The 20,480-nt window shown below is 43.8% G+C and overlaps 1 long non-coding RNA gene across 1 annotated transcript in view; it reads right to left on the reverse strand.

Annotated features, from left to right (window-relative positions):
- Positions 1–1,740: 1,740 nt before the first annotated feature.
- LOC134105096 (uncharacterized) overlaps positions 1,741–20,480 on the reverse strand; it is a 61,851-nt gene continuing 43,111 nt past the window's right edge. The window contains exons 2-3 of the long non-coding RNA XR_009942433.1: positions 15,386–15,470; positions 1,741–2,451 (exon numbers count right to left, since the gene is read on the reverse strand). This is a non-coding gene — a long non-coding RNA (uncharacterized LOC134105096). The remainder of the gene's footprint in view (positions 2,452–15,385; positions 15,471–20,480) is intronic.

The raw sequence follows: 20,480 nt of genomic DNA on the forward strand, positions 1-20,480 counted from the left end.
AGTGTCACTTATGATCGATTGGCCCCCGTGCCCACCTGTGCCCTCCCTCATCCTGTGTCATGACCTCAAAGAGACATTCGTGGACACGGACCTTCCTTCACCGTCTGAACCCGCTGAATCTCATCCCGTCTCCTTTTCTTCATCTGAATCCTTGACTCTTCTTCTAATTTGCCTGCTCACATGAGGTCCTCGCGAGGGCTCGACTCAGCGGTCCGGCAGTCCCACTGAGGTGGCTGATAGTCAGCAGCTACCCCCCCGAATCAGGATGGAAGAGAAAACCATTCCTACGTGAAACTAAATCTCATCACGCTGAGGTGCCACGGCTCGGGGACCATTCCCATAGGGCAGCGTCTGCAGAGTGGACGAGAGTTGTGTACCACCTCCACAAAACTGCTGATAGCAACAGAAGCTCCAGAAAAAGGTCACACCGCTTCGACGTGTCTGTCAAGAGCGGATCAAACAACTTGCAAAGACACGGCCCTCACCTCCTGCAGTGTGAGCATGATATGACGTGACATTTCAGTGAATTTGTCCTTCAGAATACAGAAACCTCCGAATGGGACTTTTACATGGTAGAGCTTTTTCGGGTGCAAATTTCATAGAAATCCTGTCGCTCGCTATTACATTATCAAATCTGAATTTCATTTGCTACATGGTTATTTTCTGACATATGTCACACAAATTCATGTTCCCAGTACATCTCGAAATATCTTTTTTTGCATCTCGTGTTGCAGCGATGTGGCTTTGACCTTCGCCCTCTTCTCTTTTAGCTGCAGTGCTTTTTCTATTACAGCCTGTAACAAGCTAAATAAAACGTTTTAAAAGCTGAAATATGAATGTTATTTGGTGGACACACAACTTGATTATGAAAGTGGCAGCTTGGAAAAGCCCGATTTTCTACTGTGACCACATTGCCAACATGTTCTTATGTTTGTTTTCAGCGGTTGTGGCAAGGAGAGTGCGCTTCAAGCACTGTGTCGTTTTGTAGTCAAGCTTGCCTCTTTCAAGCCCTCCTGCCTTCTGAACCAGTGTACTGTTCCTCATTAACATTTACTGAGGTGGGTGACACCGCCATTCATTTACAGACAACCGCTTCCTGCCTTTTTTCCGCCTTCCCCTCAAAGGAGAGCGGCCCGGTGTCCCCAGAATGCTAATGCCCTGTAAATCTAGAAGGGAGGCTGAGTTGAGAGGCAGCAAAACTGCCTTCTCTTCTGCAGGTGAGCATTATTAAAAAACTCAATTAGGGTGCTGAACCGTGGATGGAAAAACATGGCCTTTAGTAGAGGTGTGCCTTTTATCTTGGAGCACAAAGTCGTTTTCTCTCAGCTGAAAAGGAGACATTTTGCCAGGTTGGTACTTGGCAGATGATCTAGGCGACACAGAAAAGGATCGATCAGTCGTCTGCAGGGGGGGGGGGGGGGGTTTAGAATCAATGTCTGTTCTGAGGCGGCCGCAACAATGGAAAAGGTGCACACAGTACATCAATAATGTCTGCTGGTGAATTCCTGTGCATCAAGTTATCATCAGATGTGTTTTGGTTTTTTCTTAGTTTGTACAAAATGACATCAAAATAAATCATTTTTCTAGTTGCACAGACCACTTATAATAATTATTCTAAGAATCTGGGTATCTAAGTATCAATGCATTTGACATATGAAACACATTCACGTAGAAAATAATGCCGTGCTAGCATTAGATTTTTTACTGATGGACAACAGTAAATATCGACTCACAGAGTAATTCATCATTGATAACAATCCGATAATATAATAATGATACAAGACGCTCTGCTCCATAATGAGCACTTCCACCATTTGAACGCTTTAAATGGGAGAAGGAAATGGTTGTGTTGCATTAGCGGTAACTTGACATGCTAAGGTGCTACGAGATGGAACCGTAATATGCAGTGAGTGGGATAGTTTACCTCAACACGAACAATGAAAACAACTATATCAAGAGGTAAATACTTTGAATGGCTATTGCTGACCAATCGAATAAAGCATCACAAAGGGGTTTAGTTTCAGGAATATCTTACCAACTGTAACAATGCATCTATCCATTGCCTGAAGTCCTTTTTTTCAAGTGTATTATTGTTACTTTTACTTAAGTATACCACGTCAGCCAGTGGTCTTCCCACCAGTGCATGTAGCTTCTTCACTGTCAAGGACAACATGATGAATCTCATCCTCCGCCGATTCACACCCTCTGACTCCGCTCTTCTGCTCGGACGCACATGATGAGCGCAACGACAAGTTCAGCCGATCGATGGGAAGTTGTACTATCACCGGGCAACAGATCAATGCAAAGCACCGGCGTGTTGTTCACAGGCACAAAGGCACGCTGAGGACAGACCTCCCTCCGCACCAGGGTCTGCGCTACGTTGTCACTTTAGATACTGTGGTGCGACGCGTTGCCATCAAGCAGGTGATGCATTCATGCTGCCAATATTACCTTGGGAGCACAAAGGGAAATTAAGAGTTGCACGGCATGAAGAAGAGCACAAAACACACGAAATGTGTACATGAAGGATATTGAGCTTATGTTTATGGCCCCAATGAAAGAAGCAGACAAGCCCTATATATCTTTCTCCTGTTAGGTACAGGGCAGAGCTTTTCCTGCAATGCTTCTTTCCTGCTGGTGCAGCTACTGACCGGGAGGCATCCTGCGGCACCTGTATTAGATTGAGTCGAAACAACGCTTTGGTGCCGGTTGGCTCACACAAGATATCATCTGTCTATCTCTTTTTTTTTTTTCTCAGTCTCTTGCCATGGGCCAGCCTCCTTCTGTTTCCTTTGCTTCCCTAAACCAACTGTCCCTCCTGGGGGATGTCGGCATGCAGCCTGTTGCTGGGTAACCAGAGAGGATTATGGGTCAGAGAAATTATCCGTTGAATACCAAAAAACGACTCCTCAGCTTTCAGTGTGCATGATGATATAAAAACTAAACACTGATCGAGTGTAGTGTTGGCTAACTGGCTGTGACGGCCACACATGGGAATATCATCCCCCTCAGTTTGCTACGTACACAGGTTCTTGTCAAGTCAACCACACCTAAACAGTTAATATCACGCGGCAACCTTTGAGATAATGTGCTGTTTAAAAGAAATCTTGATAAAGTACCATGTAAAAGTAGAAAAAGTTGAATGACGACACAACGTGATAACTTTAATCTACTGATCAGTGATTTGAATCAATCTACAGCAATATTTTTGGCTCCTAGCTTAACGTAGGAACTAAGGCTCACTGTGCTCTTTTAAATTATCTCTCAAGATGCACTTTCACCATTTGCCGTTTTATCTGTTAATTCTTACTTGATCTTGCTTTGCATAAAAAAATGCATGATTGTCATAAGATGTAATGTGGGTATTTCAGATTTTATAGTAAATGTATTAATTAAGAGTATGACATGTATGGACTAAAGACAATTTATCCATTGAATCCATGCAGATTAAGAAAACGCCCTGGATGATATTGTTTACTCACAGCTTCTGAATGGCTGACATTGAGCTCTTCGATCCTTTTTGATTTTCCTGCAATTCTGGAAAACAAAAAATATAAGAGAATGTTGCTGCCTGCAGCCCACTGTGTGAGGTCAGTGTGTTAAGTTCCCACCTCGTATAGTTCCCGGAATATTGAGAATATTTGACCTCTTTAAAGGCGAGTTATCTAATATTCGGTGTACCATTCACACCAATAATTGATGTTTCTGGTTCCTTGTTGGTCCAAAACACTCACAATCTGTTCTGGAGCAGAAATATATACATTTTTAATTTCCTGATGTTGTTTTACTCCAGCACGACTTTTAAAAAGTTCTTTCTCTTGTTATTTCGCTTACACAAACTAGTTCATTGTAAGATCACTCTAATGCAAACCGGTGAATACTATTCCAATATATTACGTAGAAACTTGTGTTGGGAAATTACTTCATGACTCACAAGTAAGAGTCAAAGCTTTTAAGATTATCTGGTCATTTCAAATATTTCCAGAGATGATGTGTTTACAACCAGCTTTATCCAACTGAGGCATTAAGCAACTTTGGCAGTCATCCATCCGCAAACTGTTCAACACAGAGATTTAAAAAAGAACGGCTCTAAATACATGTAGATAAAGGCAGTGAGTATAACAATCCCGGGTTGAAATACCATTGAGTATATTAATTATACCCGGAGGCAATCAGTTACTGATGATGCATTGCTCGTGGTTCGGGTAAGTGTTTGCTGAGTAATTCTACAATTACAGGGTCGCATTGAAATTGACAGATAAAAAAAATAATAGAGAATAGATACTCTCCTTTCAAGAAACATATTTCACAGCTCAGAGTTTTGACAGAAAGTATTCCTGTAACTCTTCACTGTTCATTGGACTGTGTAATCGAGTTCAGGTGGTCTCGCGTTATTCAAGTGATGGCCTGGGCATTTTATTTATGATAAATGCACACCTACTTTGCGATTGCAGTGATTGATAGAGTACACTGGGAAAATAACACCAGGGGTTTTAACCATTGAGGTGCAATGTAGTGTAGGTAAAATCTTCACCCACGCATGTGTTCACTAAACTGAACTTTTACTGGGAAATTTAATTGTATTGAATTCCCCCAATCGGACCCACAAAACCCACGTTTGCCCTTTTTTAACTATCGATTGCTCTCTCTGCCACAACTAGCCTCCCTCCCTGAAGCCGATGCTGAATGCCATGCAGACACAAAACTGCTCGATGCTTCAACAGGTGATTCTCTCCGGGTCTCTATTCAGCGGCCGTAACTTGACGATCCGACCCAGAGAGCCGCGGCCAACCGCGCGCAAGCGGCCCGGGAACACGTGACCCGCAGACGGTTGAATAGAAATTGCCCCGACTCGGCAGAACGCCACGACGGCCAACGCACAAGTTTTAGAAAACGACTGAGCTATTTTACCCCTCGAGACCCAATTTGCATCCTCTCTATTCAAACGGCGCTTTGGTCGGGCCCATTTGGGTCAACCGTTTAAAACGCTTTCACCAAGTTGAATGAGTGAATCAACAAAGAGCTTCTGTGTCTTTTTTGCACGAAACTCTAAAAAAAGAGGTTGACGAAACATCTTGAAATCTTGGCTGCTCTTAAATGGGACCATGCTGCTGCGTTCGTCATCAATGACAACCGCGTTGGTTGGGTTCTCTGGAGGATATTTGGTGATTCCTGCTTTGGATTCTGTTTTGTGGAATGTTGTTAGGAGTTGGTTGTTTAAATTCCCTCGTGCAGATACCCAGATTAATGAGGCTAGCTGAGTGTTTTTTTTTTATATTGCGACCCGACCCACAAACCGCCAGGACTCTGAGCTCCAACCCACTAATTACTTCGTCAATGTGTGCACACATGCATCCGTGTGGATGTGCACTCCTCAAGTCTTGGGGGTTTGTGCACGCTTTATGTGCACTGGGATACTTGGACAAGTGTGTGTAAGCAGGAGAAGGAGAGGGAACAAGAGAGGGACTACGGTATGTGTATGACTTACTCAGCAGTTACTACAAGCCTAAGAGTGTGAGGGGCTCTTGTGTGTGTTTGGTATGTACAGTATTTACAGAGAGAGGGAGAGAGAGAGTTTGCTTTTATTGTGGGGGGGGGGGGGGGGGGGGGGGGGGGTTGAGAAGGGGCCGATGCCCGGTGAAGCTGAATGAGGAGAGATGACACGCTGTCAGTCTGAGTCGACGGTCACCGCTTAATGCTTTAGCGCCTCGTGACACTTCCAATTCAGACCAGGAGAACCGCAGAGCGCCTGCAGCATGCCGAGGGGTCCCGCCTTTTAATTGAGCCTTTACCCGGGATTAATTTCACTCTGCACTCAAGGCCTCACTGGGAGCAGACAAAAACATGAGTGACAAAACTGGGCTTCACATTGTTCCGGCTCGGGTGCTGAGGAAACCTAGACCTCGATAAAAACGTTGACCTTTAGAGGCATTATCCTGGTTTCCCGGGGCATTGAAACCTCACTAATCTGAACCTCTATCACATGAAAGTCATTTTATAATCAAAAGACCCCGTTTCACTGCAGTAAAACCTACATTATCCGATGTAGCTTTGTGGTTTTGACTTGGAATCCCTCGAGTCGGAAGATATTCTTGATAAAGGACAAATAAGAGAATGAGACGACCTTGTGAAAGATACCTGAAAGCTGTAATATGATATAAAATGACTGAATGTATTTGTTATCCTGTATAAGTGCTGAGATGGTTATCTGCTCAACACAAAAATAATACAAAGCAATTTCATAGCCACTGTAAGGTAATTTGCTTTGTTTACCGCTCTGTAGATTCCAAATGACTTCATAAAGATCTACTCCTGGAAACAATAGCGTCTACATAGCTAAAGATTAAAGTCTATACTGACCATAAACACGGTTTGATTGGTGCTTTTTTTATAAAATCCATTCCAATTATTTACTACCATGTCCTACTGAGTGTTGAGGTCATCCCGGCAGGTCAACTGAACACAGCGAGACGTCAAATGTTTGTGTCTACAAACAGTTTCTCTATAATTAACTCCAAATTACACAGTTCAACCTTCAAAGGTGTTATTAGGGCCCATGAAATAAAGTCTTGCCAGGAATTTATCCAACAAGACAATACCAAACATTTGCTTCGCAAACTTGAGGATTAGTTGCTTTTCTCTGGAGCGTTTGCTCACAAAAAAACATCAATTGGATGAAGCCAAATTAAGCTCTGTGTGATAGATCCAGATCCAAGATTCTGCTCTTGTTGTTTTGATTGTAATTATTACCTTAACCGTACTGTACACCGATTCATATTCACATACATGTTTCCATAAAGGGCCACGCTCCACAGCACAAGGATTCCCCTACTGACACAGAGCTGGGAATGGGTTGGTTTCGCCCTCCTGTCCTTACGCAACATCACTTCAAGAGGAGCGGCCTTCCCTGCGACTTAATCTCTGCAGGCGAGAAACCACAGAGAGTCCTCGAAGGCTTCGTGAGCACCAGCTGGAGAGGACGGGGCTCACCTGCTGAGACAGATCTCCTCCGACTTCGCAGGGCAAACAACGAGCTTCATTATTCTCCTCCTGCGGCGCCTCCTCCGGGGGTCGCCGTGACGACTTGCTCCAGGAGGGATGACAGGCGATGCCGGACTTTTTTCCTCTGCACATGACCGCTGAGAATAAGCAGCTTCGACGACCTCACCAATTAAGGTGTGCGTAAACATAAAAAATTACATAGTACATTGTTTTAGTGGGAGACTAAATTCAGAAAAATACGATTGAACCTACTCTTCAGAAAGATACAGTTTGCAGTAGATATTGCATTGTACAGATGAATGGGGTCGGTGCCATTCCTATCAAAAGCAAAGAAAATCACAACACCTGCACCTGAGCTGTTGTCATCAGTGTCATGGGACAGATTCAATTAAGCACACACCCCCGCTCCCCCCCCCCTCATCCTCTCTTCAGGTGGAGCAGCGGTTTCAAGACCGGACAAAACAGAAAAATTGCTCTTTGAGGTGGACTTTTTATGTCTTGTTTGCAGTGCACGGGCATGAGGAATTCCCCCGGAGACGGACAGCTCAATAGTGATCCCCGCCTCTGTGGCTCGCCGTGTGTCTTCTGGCTCCCCGCCTGTTAATAAGCAAAGCTCCCCAAAGGCACAGCTGGCGTCTCTGTTTGCCTTGTTACTAAAGGTCTGTCCCATCAATACTACGTTTAATGGAGCGGCCCCCGATGCCAGATGTATACCGCAGCGGTGTTACAGCGTACCGTGGACACGTTACACTGCGTGTGTACACAATCAATGCTCCGAGAGCCACACGAAGCAGTGCTTTGAGAAGAAGGTCTAACGTGCCCCAAAGTGACTTGGTGGACGTATGCTGACAGTACGAGAAGGTTCTTCACGCTCACTGTGCCGCGTCAGCATTTGGCTTCAACAACTCCTGAGACTTGCTACGTGCATCACTCCATAATGCAGTCGAGACAAAGATACTAAATTATTTACAGGATATGATTATATATATAAATATATATGTACACTGTATATAGACAATCCGAATATACTTCTCACTCCAAAAAACAAATGAAACTTTTCTTTAACCTCCCGAGAGCACACACGAGACGCTCCAGTTTGTAACAATCATGCCTTTTCTATGGGAAACGTCACAATAATGGATGTTTATGCCGAGGGGAAAGCGTTGTCAACCATCTGCACTTTCCATCTCCAGAGGTGCCTCCCAAATGGGGCTTTTATTTGCCACCGCACAACTGACCGATGCCCGAACATGACACATTGGACAGCATTCCTCGACATGTACCCCGGCCCTGAGGGGTCAACCTTCCCGTTCGATACAATTCCTCGAAGGATCTTATATTTGACCATATTTCCGAGCCCTTTGAAAAAGCCATCACATTAGATCTCCACGAGCTATCTTTGGACCAGTGGTAGTTAATCCTTTCATTTATTAATATGAGGGGAGAGCCATTTCCCTCCATTCACTGTGGGCAAAACGTCTCGTCCTACCGCCCTGAGAGCCAGAAGAGAGACCTCTATTCCAGCTGTGGCTCGGGTATCTGGAATGTGCTTCAATGTGGATTAATAATGTCATTATATCAATATAAACATATGTACATTCATATGTTTAAAATCCTAGAATCAGTCTTCAGGCTAAAACAGTACTTTTCAGAGGGTCAGTTCCGTTTCTTCAGTTCTTTGTGTGCCGTTTTGGATTCATTGGACTGCATTATAATGAATGACATCCATGAAATGATCATAGACGCTTATCAACAGAGCAGACGAGTATAAAGGATGTAAGGTATATACTGTATATATATATATATATATATGAATTGCATTTGCAGGTCCGGTATCATTCAAAGTGATGGAACTTACCAGAAAGCACAAACTGTGACCAAATTAATAGAATTTGAAGTGTTTAATCCTAACAGTTGCTTATATATTAATTTGAGTTGATGAGGGATGATCCCCTTTTTGTCAAACGTTATCTACCCGCCAAAGGTGGGCAATGGCTAATTACTTCATTAAACAGTAAGTTACATTTTTATTTCAGTAATCATTTCAGAAAAGTGTCCCTCTTCCAAGTGGTGGGTCATGAACCTTTCCTCTTTTTAATACTACACACTTTCTGGTGTGAGGATTTTTCATTATAATGTGTCATGTGGACGGGCGTGAATGATTGTTTCTGGCAGCCCGAGGTGCTGAGACGATTCGAGAGGATAAAGCCGGGCTTCATTTCTTCACAAACAAAATTCCCTTTTCCTTCATCTACGAAAGTTTGCTCTGCTGCGTTGGGCTTCCGTCTAACGTCTACCTGCATACGTCAACTCATACACCCGCCTCAGCCTGAATGTATCCGTTATATCACTCACTCCTTGACCTCTCAACCACCCGGCTCAACTTAATCCACCTTCTAAAGTTAACCTTAAACCCAAATCCTTAGCATAAATTAACCCGCTGAAAGAAACCCAGGGAAGGCGAGGCCCGAGAGGCAAAACACACAGTCTGCGAGGTTGTGTGTTTTCTCAGGGAGGCGGAGGCGAGGATCATCTCTCCCGAGCGTCCCTGTCCTCAGCTGACGGCGGCGTGAGGCTGCTCGGGTATCCTTGAGCCGCCGCCCCCATCTCCGAGGAACCCACAGCAGTAGACATTAGTCTCCCCCCCCCCCGTCCCTCTGTTTGGGATTTATTCCTATTAATAATTCATTCACTGTGGCGGACCGATGAGGGGCCCCCTTTTCCTTGCTGCAGTGCACCGGGCCCATTTACACGCTCCAGAAAGGACGCGCGGCGCAGAGCCGCTTTAGTGGCCATCGCATTTCGGCCGAGAGAGAGACGGGAAAAGAAAGAGGAGATAGAGAGCTCACACTTGCTTTCTGCCTCCATCTCACACACACACACACACACACACACACACACACACACACACACACACACACACACACACACACACACACACACACACACACACACACACACACACACACACACACACACACACACACACACACACACACGGTTGCTAGGCTACGCCACAACTAATCACTGGGAAAATTATCTTTGTTCAAAACCGTATCTCGCCCCGTTATGAGGACATACAGTATTTACCCTGCAGTTTAGATTGAAGATAAGGGAAAATAGAATTTGTAATGCAAGCAGGAGGGTTGTGTTTATGAATATACTTGTGTCCAGTGGTTAAGGATGATTTAGTTGACAATACGCCTAAATAAATCACCAATTCGTTTCTTATCAGTGCACTCCAATTGAAGTTTAATATCCTCTGCTCTCGGCAATTTCCTACATCTTGGGGGCCTGTGCACTGCCGACCAGACACCCAGGACTTGCATGGAAATCTTTCCCATCACCGTTCACCACCTCGGAGGGGGAAGATTATGAAGATTAGATTTGCCTTAAATAGATTTTTTTATGGCAGGCAGAAACAATGCTATCCCGGAGTCACTCTATATGCAGTTCCCATCTGCCCAGCGTCTGACAAAAAGCACCCGCCTTTCGTTGTGCATGAAGCATGGCTTTGTGTGCTGGTGATTGAATCTTGCAGGGGAAGTAATGGCAAATGTTATGACCACTGACGTAAGGGGATAATACTGTTCCCTGCCTTCCTTCGCAAACCACGAGTCTACGCAATCAGTCTGCAGGCCATAAAAATGCTGTACCTGCATGAACTACAGTAGGGGCTGCACTGCATGGCTGTACGTGTAAGTCAGTCAGTGTGTGTGTGTGTGTGTGTGCGCATGTGAGAGCATGCAAACAGGATCGCCTCACAACAAATCAACATAAAAGTCTGTGTTTGTGTGGATGTGTTTAAAGGCCTCTATACATCATTTTAATGCACCAAAGGCTACTGGTTTTTTCAATAAGTGAATTTGCTTAAAACCCAATAATTACTTTCCGTTGAGAACATATAAGATTTAAATTCACTTAAATTCCCTGTGAACGTTTAGTTATTGCATCAAATTGAGTCTGCATCATCACATTATTATTATTATTAAAATAAGATGAAGGATTCCAAGCTAGTTGTGTTTGAAAGAGAGAAAGAGTAGACACAATATACTTTGTATACTCTCACTCTTCATGATGATTAACCGTTTATATGGGGAAGCACTCTGTTAATATTTCTTCTGTAGCCTGTAAACCACAAGGTTTTCCTAAACTTAACTTAAGTGTTTGTGTTGACTAAACTTGCACTTGTAAATGTGTCATAATGATATACCAGCTGTTGTATCATCAACAAACATGTTTTTTATAATATCTTTTTATTCGTTTTATAGTAAGTAACAGGATGTCTGTGGCAGGTTAGAAATAGTGTCACAAGTACACAGTTTTAATAGGAATCAGTTTCAAGAGCTGTGTGTTTACACAACTGGTCCAACAACGCGACCCCATTCTCAGGCACTAATGACTACCTTCCAGCAGGTGGGGGACCTGAACCCATATAAACCGGCAGGTATAATACACCTTAATTGCTCTTAAACCACATGTTAATGACGGCCTCTTTCATGACCACGAGTCTAAGAAGCCCGCTGCGTTAATCACCGTTTTTAATGCAATTTCTTCTATGTCACACTCATTCTTTGTTGCCTTGATGACCTTGATGAAACCAAGGGGCTCAATCAAACCTGTCAGCTTCATGTTACAACACTAACGTGATGCTGGCGCTTTGATATGTGCACTGTTTGTGCACGACTCAGCACCCTGAGCTGGAACGGACCAGTACTGCACGTTAACATTTATTGGCCATAATGAGCCAGGTGGCGTTAGTGTATCGCTTGTCGATGCCCATCTTAACTGAAGTAAGACGGGTGGTGGTAGGTCCAGAAACCATGATTCCTGTTGCAGTGATGAAGGGGCTGTTATTTCCATCCCTCTAGAGCCTAACTGTCTTGCTAACTAAAGTGACACTGGCACAACACCTCCAACACCTATCCTGCTGTGCTGGATTGTTCAGCGGAGGCAGCTAGTGGTTTGTTAGTGTGCGGTGGCGGCAGGAGACAGGTAGACAGGAGCCAACGAGATGTAATGACCCCCACCACCAATGAGTAAGCCCCGCCAGCGCCTCTGCATGGCTGAGAAAGAACACCTGATACTAATGACAGAAGAGCTAGAATAACCTCTGCTGCCACACTCTGTCCCCGAAACACTCAATTGGACAGGGTGCTGGAGTGAGTGTGTGTGTGTGTGTGTGTGTGTGTGGACACGTGTGTCACTCTGCACCTGGGTCGCCCACACACATTTCCATCCTGTGAGGCGATTTAAATCTTTATCGCTTTGTGTGGAAGCAGAAATGGCATTCTCAGTTAGACTTTTAGTCACACAAAAACTGGGATTGTTTTCATTTGAATTAAATCCAAACCTTAGCAGCTAAATAGTCTGATATTTCCCTCAAAGATGAGGTGATCAAAAACAGAGCTAAGAGAATATGGGACTCACTGGACATCCACCAGGTGTCCAAAAGCCCAACTTCTACTGAAGGATCACTGCTAGATGTGTAACTAAGTAACGGACTTTCATCTCTTTCAGAATCTCTCTGAGATGTTCCCGTTTGTCTGAGGAAGCTGGAAAGGTGTCCCCCACCGAAGGGGATGAAGACACAGAGTAAACAAACTCCCACTGCAGCCGGCGTGTCAAGGGCAGACAGCAGGTCGACGGTGGAGCAAGAACCACGCCAGCGTCTGGCCCGTCACAGATATTCAAACTAATTGTTTCAGTCCAAAGTGCTATGCTTTTAAAAAAAATATAATTACATGTTAAATATTGCATGGGAAAATCTCAAAGAAAATGGCAACATTTGATTGTTGTAATCCTTTGCTTTAGTTCGTTGTTGCTTATTTTTAAGATTTTAAATGGGTTTTGTAAATTCTGACGGAGTAAACATTTAACTTCGATGACTTATCAGCGGTTTCTGCTGTCAGCATCTTCGGAGGAAGTTTCCATACCGTGCGAACGCTTGTCTGTTGTGAACAACTAAAACAAGTCCAATCGAAAGAAATTCCTGAGCAAAGCCAAGCCAACCCTGATTATTGATGCATCACCGCTATGTGCATACAATATTTGAATTGACTTGGGATTCCTTCTTTAATTTATGTTTGTTTGAAATTGAATTAGCTATAGAAAGCTTGCTAAAAAATGTACCTGTGGTTCCTTCACAGAAATCGGGCTATAGGTGTGCTTTGTATCCGGTAACACGACAACTCGGTCCATAAAATGCAACCCGACTTAACCCAAAGATCCGAAGGGTTACTAACGGCCTCCGAAACACCTTCCAACAGCCAGCGTCTCCCTGAAGGATTTCATCTCGTTGTATTGTCTCACCAAGTAATTAGCAACTTCAAGTTGCCCCCCCCAAAAAAAGTTAAGGAACAGAACAATTCTGAACAAAGTCGGTATGGCTCACAGTCTTATAGATACACGGAGCGAGGCCCAGAAGCCTAAACCCTGAGAGTTCATTACTTCAAAGTAGAACCTCATTAGTTTAGATTTGCCTTTCAAGTTCACTTTTTCTCAGGATCCTGACTTTAACTGTTCATTACTGTTCAATTAATTAAAGGACTGGCACCTCAGAGGCAGGTGCTGATACCACATAAAAGTGATCAAGTTCATCTTATTTCCATAATTTTAAGTAATATCACCTCTGCGAATGCAGAGGGAAATAATAGAGATGGTAACCTATCGTCAAGTCGATGGGGCCCACTATGAGCAAATATTCATGCAGCATTCCCGCTGTTTGATGTAGATCTTGATTAAACATCACAGTTATTAATTCAAAGGCAGACCCTGAGTGGCTAGTTAATTACAAAAGCTCTGTTTCAACAAGACTTATGTCCTCCCACAATTAATCAAGGCAGTCATAAACCAGGACACGAGGATGCCGGGTCCTTCCCTCCTCACAAGAGCTGACCTGCTTCGAGAAGGAATTCTGGAGGGAGGGGAGTATTTGTTGGTTCGTACCAAAGCTGTGGGAGGTGGAGGGAGGGAAGGGGGGGGCAACAACCTTTCGGCTGAAACCCAGTAGAGTTATGAGGTTATACGCGTAACTGAATCCCAATGAGTTTAATTTGGTCTCAAAGTGCGATTCCTGCTGTCATGTCAGCCGGTTTCGCGCCCCGCGTCGCCTCGGGTTGGAGCTTTCGCAGAAACACCCCCCGTTTGGAAGGGTGCGCGTGCGTGTTTTGGAAAGGGAAGATGTGATCCGTGCCGTGAAAAAACAGACAGCGAACAAGTGAGCCGCGACCTGTCGTGACGGGTTTACCTCCTCGTTTTTCATGTTGCAGCAGGGCTCAACGCGCTGCTGCTCAGCAGGGGACACTGATTGCGTGCAAAGATTAGATCGGGGGCGGGAGATAGAAACCTCAAGGGAAACCTTTTCACGAAATCTCCGCCTCGTCATCATGAGCCGGGCCTGTGGAGCCGATCCGCTCTGGAATTTCCCACTAAATCGGACTTGCTCTTGTTCCTACTTGTAATTGGACTTCCAGTCAAACTGGAAGGGAAAATGGCGCAAAAAGCAGCTAACAAGGCCGACAGTTTGATGTAGCTCTGCACGACTAATGCACTCACCTGTTTCTCAGCCACAAGGTCTGCAGGTTTTTTTAGTTAGTGGCTTAGTTTATTGGATGGAAAAGTTACTTACTGCATACGTTTTGCTGATAACTGCTTTCGCTGCGCTGTATTGAGCTCATTTTACACCAAATATAATCGCGGTGACAGGCCTCCAATTTGCAGACGTGAACTCGAGGTGACCGAAAACACGTGTGGAGAAATTGACAGTTCTTTTCTGCCTTTGAAGGACGCCATCTTGCTCACACACTCCGGTTGCCGGAGCGACCGCATTTAACCTGAATCTCTGCACGTTCGCACCAATGCTTGAGGTGGTTCTCCTAAAACCGGCGTGTATGGAATATCCTTTGTAGGTTTATCAAACATTTGTATTAGAAAGCAGCTGAAATTGGCTCAATTGCAATAAATGATAGCAAGTTCCTTTATTAAAAATAAATCATATATATGTCGTACTGAATACATGAGGGTATTGTAAAGTTAGGTCTGAGCAGAAGTACTGCATTCAATGGACCAAATGATCATTTGTATATGCTTTTAATTAATAATATAGTATTTACTTATGACATGAAAGTAGCATAGAAAACTCCAGAAATTTTTTTCAGAGTTGTCCTTAAAAGCAAAGCTTGGATGTTTTGGTTGAGGTAATAAATAATTAATCATACTAAGCTTAAATACTTTTATGTTAAAGTGTCATCATCCTCGGTCCATTTCCTTAGTATGTTTAGCAAACTTATATTTAAGGCACTGTTCAAATATATATATAATAGTAACTTGGTTACGATCCCTGGGGTCAGAATAACTATTAAAACCATGAGAGGAACTTTACCTCAGTGACGAGTTGGTCCAAACATAAAAACCAGGACGTGCCGAGGTTCATGTCCACTCCTGCCTTTGTCTTCCTGCTTCTTGTCCTGCAAAATGAAAAATGTTTAAGGAATCTTTGGACTTTTTACCGAACATTAATCAATAAGTTGTCTCTCTCGGTCCAAACCCTCTTAGCGGAAGCATCAAGTGACACCTCTTGTTTAAGTGAGTGTGCGTGCGACAGGCCGCGCAGTGTATTAATTTGATAGATTCTCAGAATCACTGCTTGAATCACATTTCTCTGAGATGCCTTGAAGCAATTACAGCAAAAGTGTTTCACAAACGCATTTACGGAGTTCAAGACGAAGCACTATTTACTAATTACCATCTATAGTGCTGCTGCTTTAATTATTATATTCTCATCCAATGCATTAGCCCGTCCGAGTTCTGCTGAGTTTACAAGTCATTCCTTTTGAGATAGATTGAGCCACTATTAACAATTAAATATTTTATTCTCCAAATTGCTTTTTCATTCTTCAAGCCACACTTTATCATCGTTCCTTGGATCCAGGCTGGAAAGCCGGAGTGTTGCTACTGCAGTCCTGTGCGGTCCGTTTTGCTCTATTCCATGATTCCAGCTGCATTCAAGACTGAACATATTTAACGTATTGAACGGTGTATGATAAACATCTAATTTCCATTATACATAGAAAGGAATGCATCAAAACTAAGACTGGCATCTTTTCAGGGATCAAAACTGTTTGATTGGGTTAATTAAAAACATTTTCAGTTGTTTGTGTGGAAGCATTCAAACCGGTTGCATACTATAGCTTTTAGAATAAGAGCACGATTGAAGTTTCCGACAGAAACCAGCGGCCATGAGAGTTTAATGAAGTCTTGCTTTTTAGAAGAACCATTTCACGAATGGCTGTTGCAATCTTCTGCGTCCGAGGCATTCCGCTTTTATTCTACCAACGTGCAAGGAATGCAGCCACACAATAAACATTATTTCCTCAAGCAAGGATTCAACCGTAACAGGGCAAAGGTCGGGGCCGCATTGCTCCCGAACAATATTACATCGAGCGTAGAAGGGATTCATCTTCAAACACCATTGTTTCTAATTTACAGTATTTATACTTTGGTCGAATTCACTGACTTCAGATTGCCTGTCCTCAACCCCTTGACCAATCTCCGTGCAGACCATGCCGTCCGTAGCTGTGGCCACCTTGAGCCAATGACCTCATCAAGGTACAACACAAAGGAACAGGAATGACAGGCTTTTCATTATTGCCCGGCCATTGTGCCCGGAGGGGGAAATCAATTATAAAAACACGACTAACAGCAAAGATAACAGCAGTGTCCTCTATTGTGGTGGAACGAGCTAACTTTTTTTTTTTTTTTTCTCTCCTCAAGGGTCTCTTGACCAGTCCGGCATCACCTTGGTGCAATTTGCTCCCCATCTCAAATCCCATTGCCTTTTGGAATTGGATTTACCTGACTCATTCACACATTGAATGGACTCTCCTTCCAGTGGAAAAAAAAAAAAAAAAAAAAAAAAAGCCGAGAGATTCTGTGTGAAATTGCCTGAGGAGTCAGGCGGTTTTGGATTCGTCAGGTACCTCTCTCTGTATGCCATTAACCTTCCAACAGGAAGAATGTCCTCATTACAGGGAAGGGACTGCAGGCCTTTGGGAGGCAGGGGAAGGGGGTCAGAGAACGAGGCGAGAGCACGGGAGCCGGACACAAGCAGGGACGCTACGCTGGCGCATCCAAGGAGGGGGATGCCAGTGAGCAGGGGGAATGTGTGGCATAAACTTAGGGAAGAGGCTTCTTGTAATTACAAAGTCAAATACGGTGAGATATAGATGAATAGAATGACACTCGGCTATAAATTGAAGTTAGAAGGCGGGGGAGCAAAAAACGTTCACGTCAAAGTGTTGGAAACGCCAAAGTGCAGCTATCCTTTGAGTGAACAACATAAATGAATATAAAAAATAGGTCCTTACAGTGAAAGCTCCTGGAAAAGCTCTGGGACCGTCACTCTAAATATGACAACGACACCCGTCACAGCTGGAATTTAGGATCAATCAGCGGGAAACCAAATCCTTGGAGATGAACAGTCCCTTTAAAAGTCACAGGTTTATAGTCACAAAAAAGAGAAACACTTAAAAAAAACAAACTTTGGTTAAAAAAGAGAAAACTTTGGTTAAAAAAGAAAACTTCTCCCCCTTGAGTTGAAATCTATTTTACCAGAGATTATTTATAACAAATGAATGACTTAACGTACGCATTGTGAATAACAGCTTGTCCACTCTTACATGGCTGTCTTGTCTAATTGTTATCGATGTAGCAATGGACTGAGGATGCATCTGTAATTTCCATTCATCTACCAATGAAACCCGTGAGAAGCAAGTATACATAGTCACCACCCACTATAGCACTCAACAAGCCGGAGCACATTTTAGAATTAGTGAGATTAGCTAGCGATGCCATCCCAGTGAGGAAGCACAAGGAGTGCTTGTCTCTTTAGTGGGAAAACGAGCAGAAATCTTTCCTGTGAAATAGCATGAATGGATCTGTTTTTTGCCCACTAAGAGGCAGGAGGACCAGCCCGAAAAACCACGGCGCGCTTTGTGGTCGCCTTTGATTTGGACCGACCGCATATGTCATTATAACACATTCAATGTGAAAAAGTAGCCTCCACCAGCAAACTTGTTTGGGCTCAATATCAATTCTAAGGACACAGCATCTTACGTGCTGCTGCCTGGTGATGATGGTTACGTTAGCCGATGGTCACGCTCCTTTAAGCGTTTGATTGACCCCTTGGGTTCCTCACATTAGACCCCGCTTATTTGATCCATGGTTAATAAAAAGGATTATTGCAGTGTGACAGAGTACAACTTTGTACTAGCCACCATGTAGTTCCATATTGCAGGTTACCCAAAATAAATGGATAAAACCAGAAGCAGTTACAGACAGTCAATAGTTTATTCAGTCTCTTTGCTTGTACTTGGCAGGAGTAACAAAGCATAGATCAATTACTTTACTATACATCATGACAAAATACTAGGAAACACAAAGAGTAAACACATAACCTAGGCACAGAGAACCAACCCAAGTAATTGGTTGTACTGCTGAATTTATAACGGACAAATCAGCTATGCGTGATTTCTGATATACTCATGCACATGCTAGTGCACACTGCAAACATTAAAACACCTAAATTAGGTCACACGATGACATTAAGCAAAATCACAAAAAGAAACAAATGATATCAAAACTCAATCATTAAAAGTGTTTACACTGTAAGCGTTGCAAGGGCAGAGAAATGCCCGCTATATTCTTACAGTAGAACTATACCTGAGTTGGGCCCACAAGGAGAACAGACATCAACAACAGCACAAGACACGTGGCTTTAACTGCCTTAGTATGCCAAAGAGAAAAATGAATCGAGGAAAACAGTGGTCCGGCTACGAATGATGATCGTTTGTAGATCTATAACACTAATTGTTCATATTAGCAGATATTGCACATTTTCCCAGTACATCATTCTTCTACTACTCACAAAATTGAGAATAACTAGAATAAAAATTAACTAATCAAAATAGGGCAGTATGATTACATTACACGTATAGTAATCTGACCAACTAATAATATGGCCCACGTCACGGTCGCTTTGCCCAGGTGAATGCACTTAAAACCATGCCTGGATTGCCTACCTGGTCGTCCTTTGTTAACTCCCGTGAAAAGACTTTACATGTACGTCTATGGGTCTCGCGCCGCCACAGTCAGACAAACCATGGGCTATGAGGAGTAAGACACACACTAGTGAGCTGTATGCCTGCTAATAACAAAACACAGGGCGTAACATGCACGGCATACCATAGCTAATCAGAAATAGTAAAAAAAACAACTAAGCATAACCGCTTACCTCCTAATGCCCAATGTATAGTTTGGCAGCCTCAAATAGCGTGCCAACCAGCGACGGCAACGTGAAACTCAAACAATTCCCGAGGTCATTTCCTGGTTTATCAAGCCGGATGTTATGGGCTCATTAGTCCTCATCTGGTGCACCTGTGGGTGCCAGCCAATACACGCCTACTTGGGCCGACCCTATCACAGCAGTCTTGAAAGTAAAAGTGCTGCTGTTCTCTCAACCAGCTGCGTGTGGTAACGCTGGCTCTGGCGGTACAGAGGGAGAGAGACAGAGATACGACTGAGAGACCATCCACACCTGTGAGGATGTATGCAGACAAGGACTCCAATATCCTGCAGATAAGGTTCACATCTGCCGGGACAAATTAGAAACAGCAGCAATGATCCTGTGTATATTGAATGCATTCCTTATCTTGTGGCTCTGCACCTACTGCCCCCATCACCTCCTCTCTCCGTCGCCCCAAAACCGGTCGGATCTCTCCAACCTGCATTCGTCTACGACGGCTCCCATGAGGTCTGTGTGTGCGTGTGTGTTCCTCGCACACGCCAGCAGATTACCAGGACGTCGGCCAAGCGACGTGTGCATCCCGGGTTTGGAATAAATTACGACTTTTCTGGCGAGCTCGCGGCGTTATGTCATCCACGGGGAAAGGTAATTGCCGGTGGAAACAGATAATTCTATAATCTTCTGAGAGGTAGCTCGCTGTTATGCCACCGGGGGAAGTCCTGTCAGATTAATCAAATGTTTCCCATCAGCAGGGGCTGAATGTGAAGCTAGCAGCCCCCCCCCCCAAAAAAAAAAAAACAATAGCTGTTTACCATTTAGAGCTAAAGCTAGACCGGGATTGGAACCCATCATCAGCCGTATGGCTAATTCAGGCTGACAGAATTTGACAGAATAAACAAAGAGGTGGAAACCCATCCAGAGTCATTTGTAAAAGCCTCAGCCGTTGCGATCTTCAAAAGAAAATCAAACACAACAGTTAATAGGGTTTCCTTTCTGGCAAAATGTTAATTTCACTGCCCCGAACAATCCAGCACAAGCCGAGTTTGTTATGTGCTTTCAGTTCAACGTGCTCGGTCGCAAACCTTTCACTCCGGTGAATTATCAGTTTGTCACTTTGTGCCTTCCTCATTGAAAAAAAACCACAACTACAGAAAAGATCTGAAAGGTGAGATCC

This window comes from Pungitius pungitius, chromosome 15, assembly GCF_949316345.1.
Source record: "Pungitius pungitius chromosome 15, fPunPun2.1, whole genome shotgun sequence".
In the NCBI taxonomy this organism is placed as follows: Eukaryota; Metazoa; Chordata; class Actinopteri; order Perciformes; family Gasterosteidae; genus Pungitius; species Pungitius pungitius.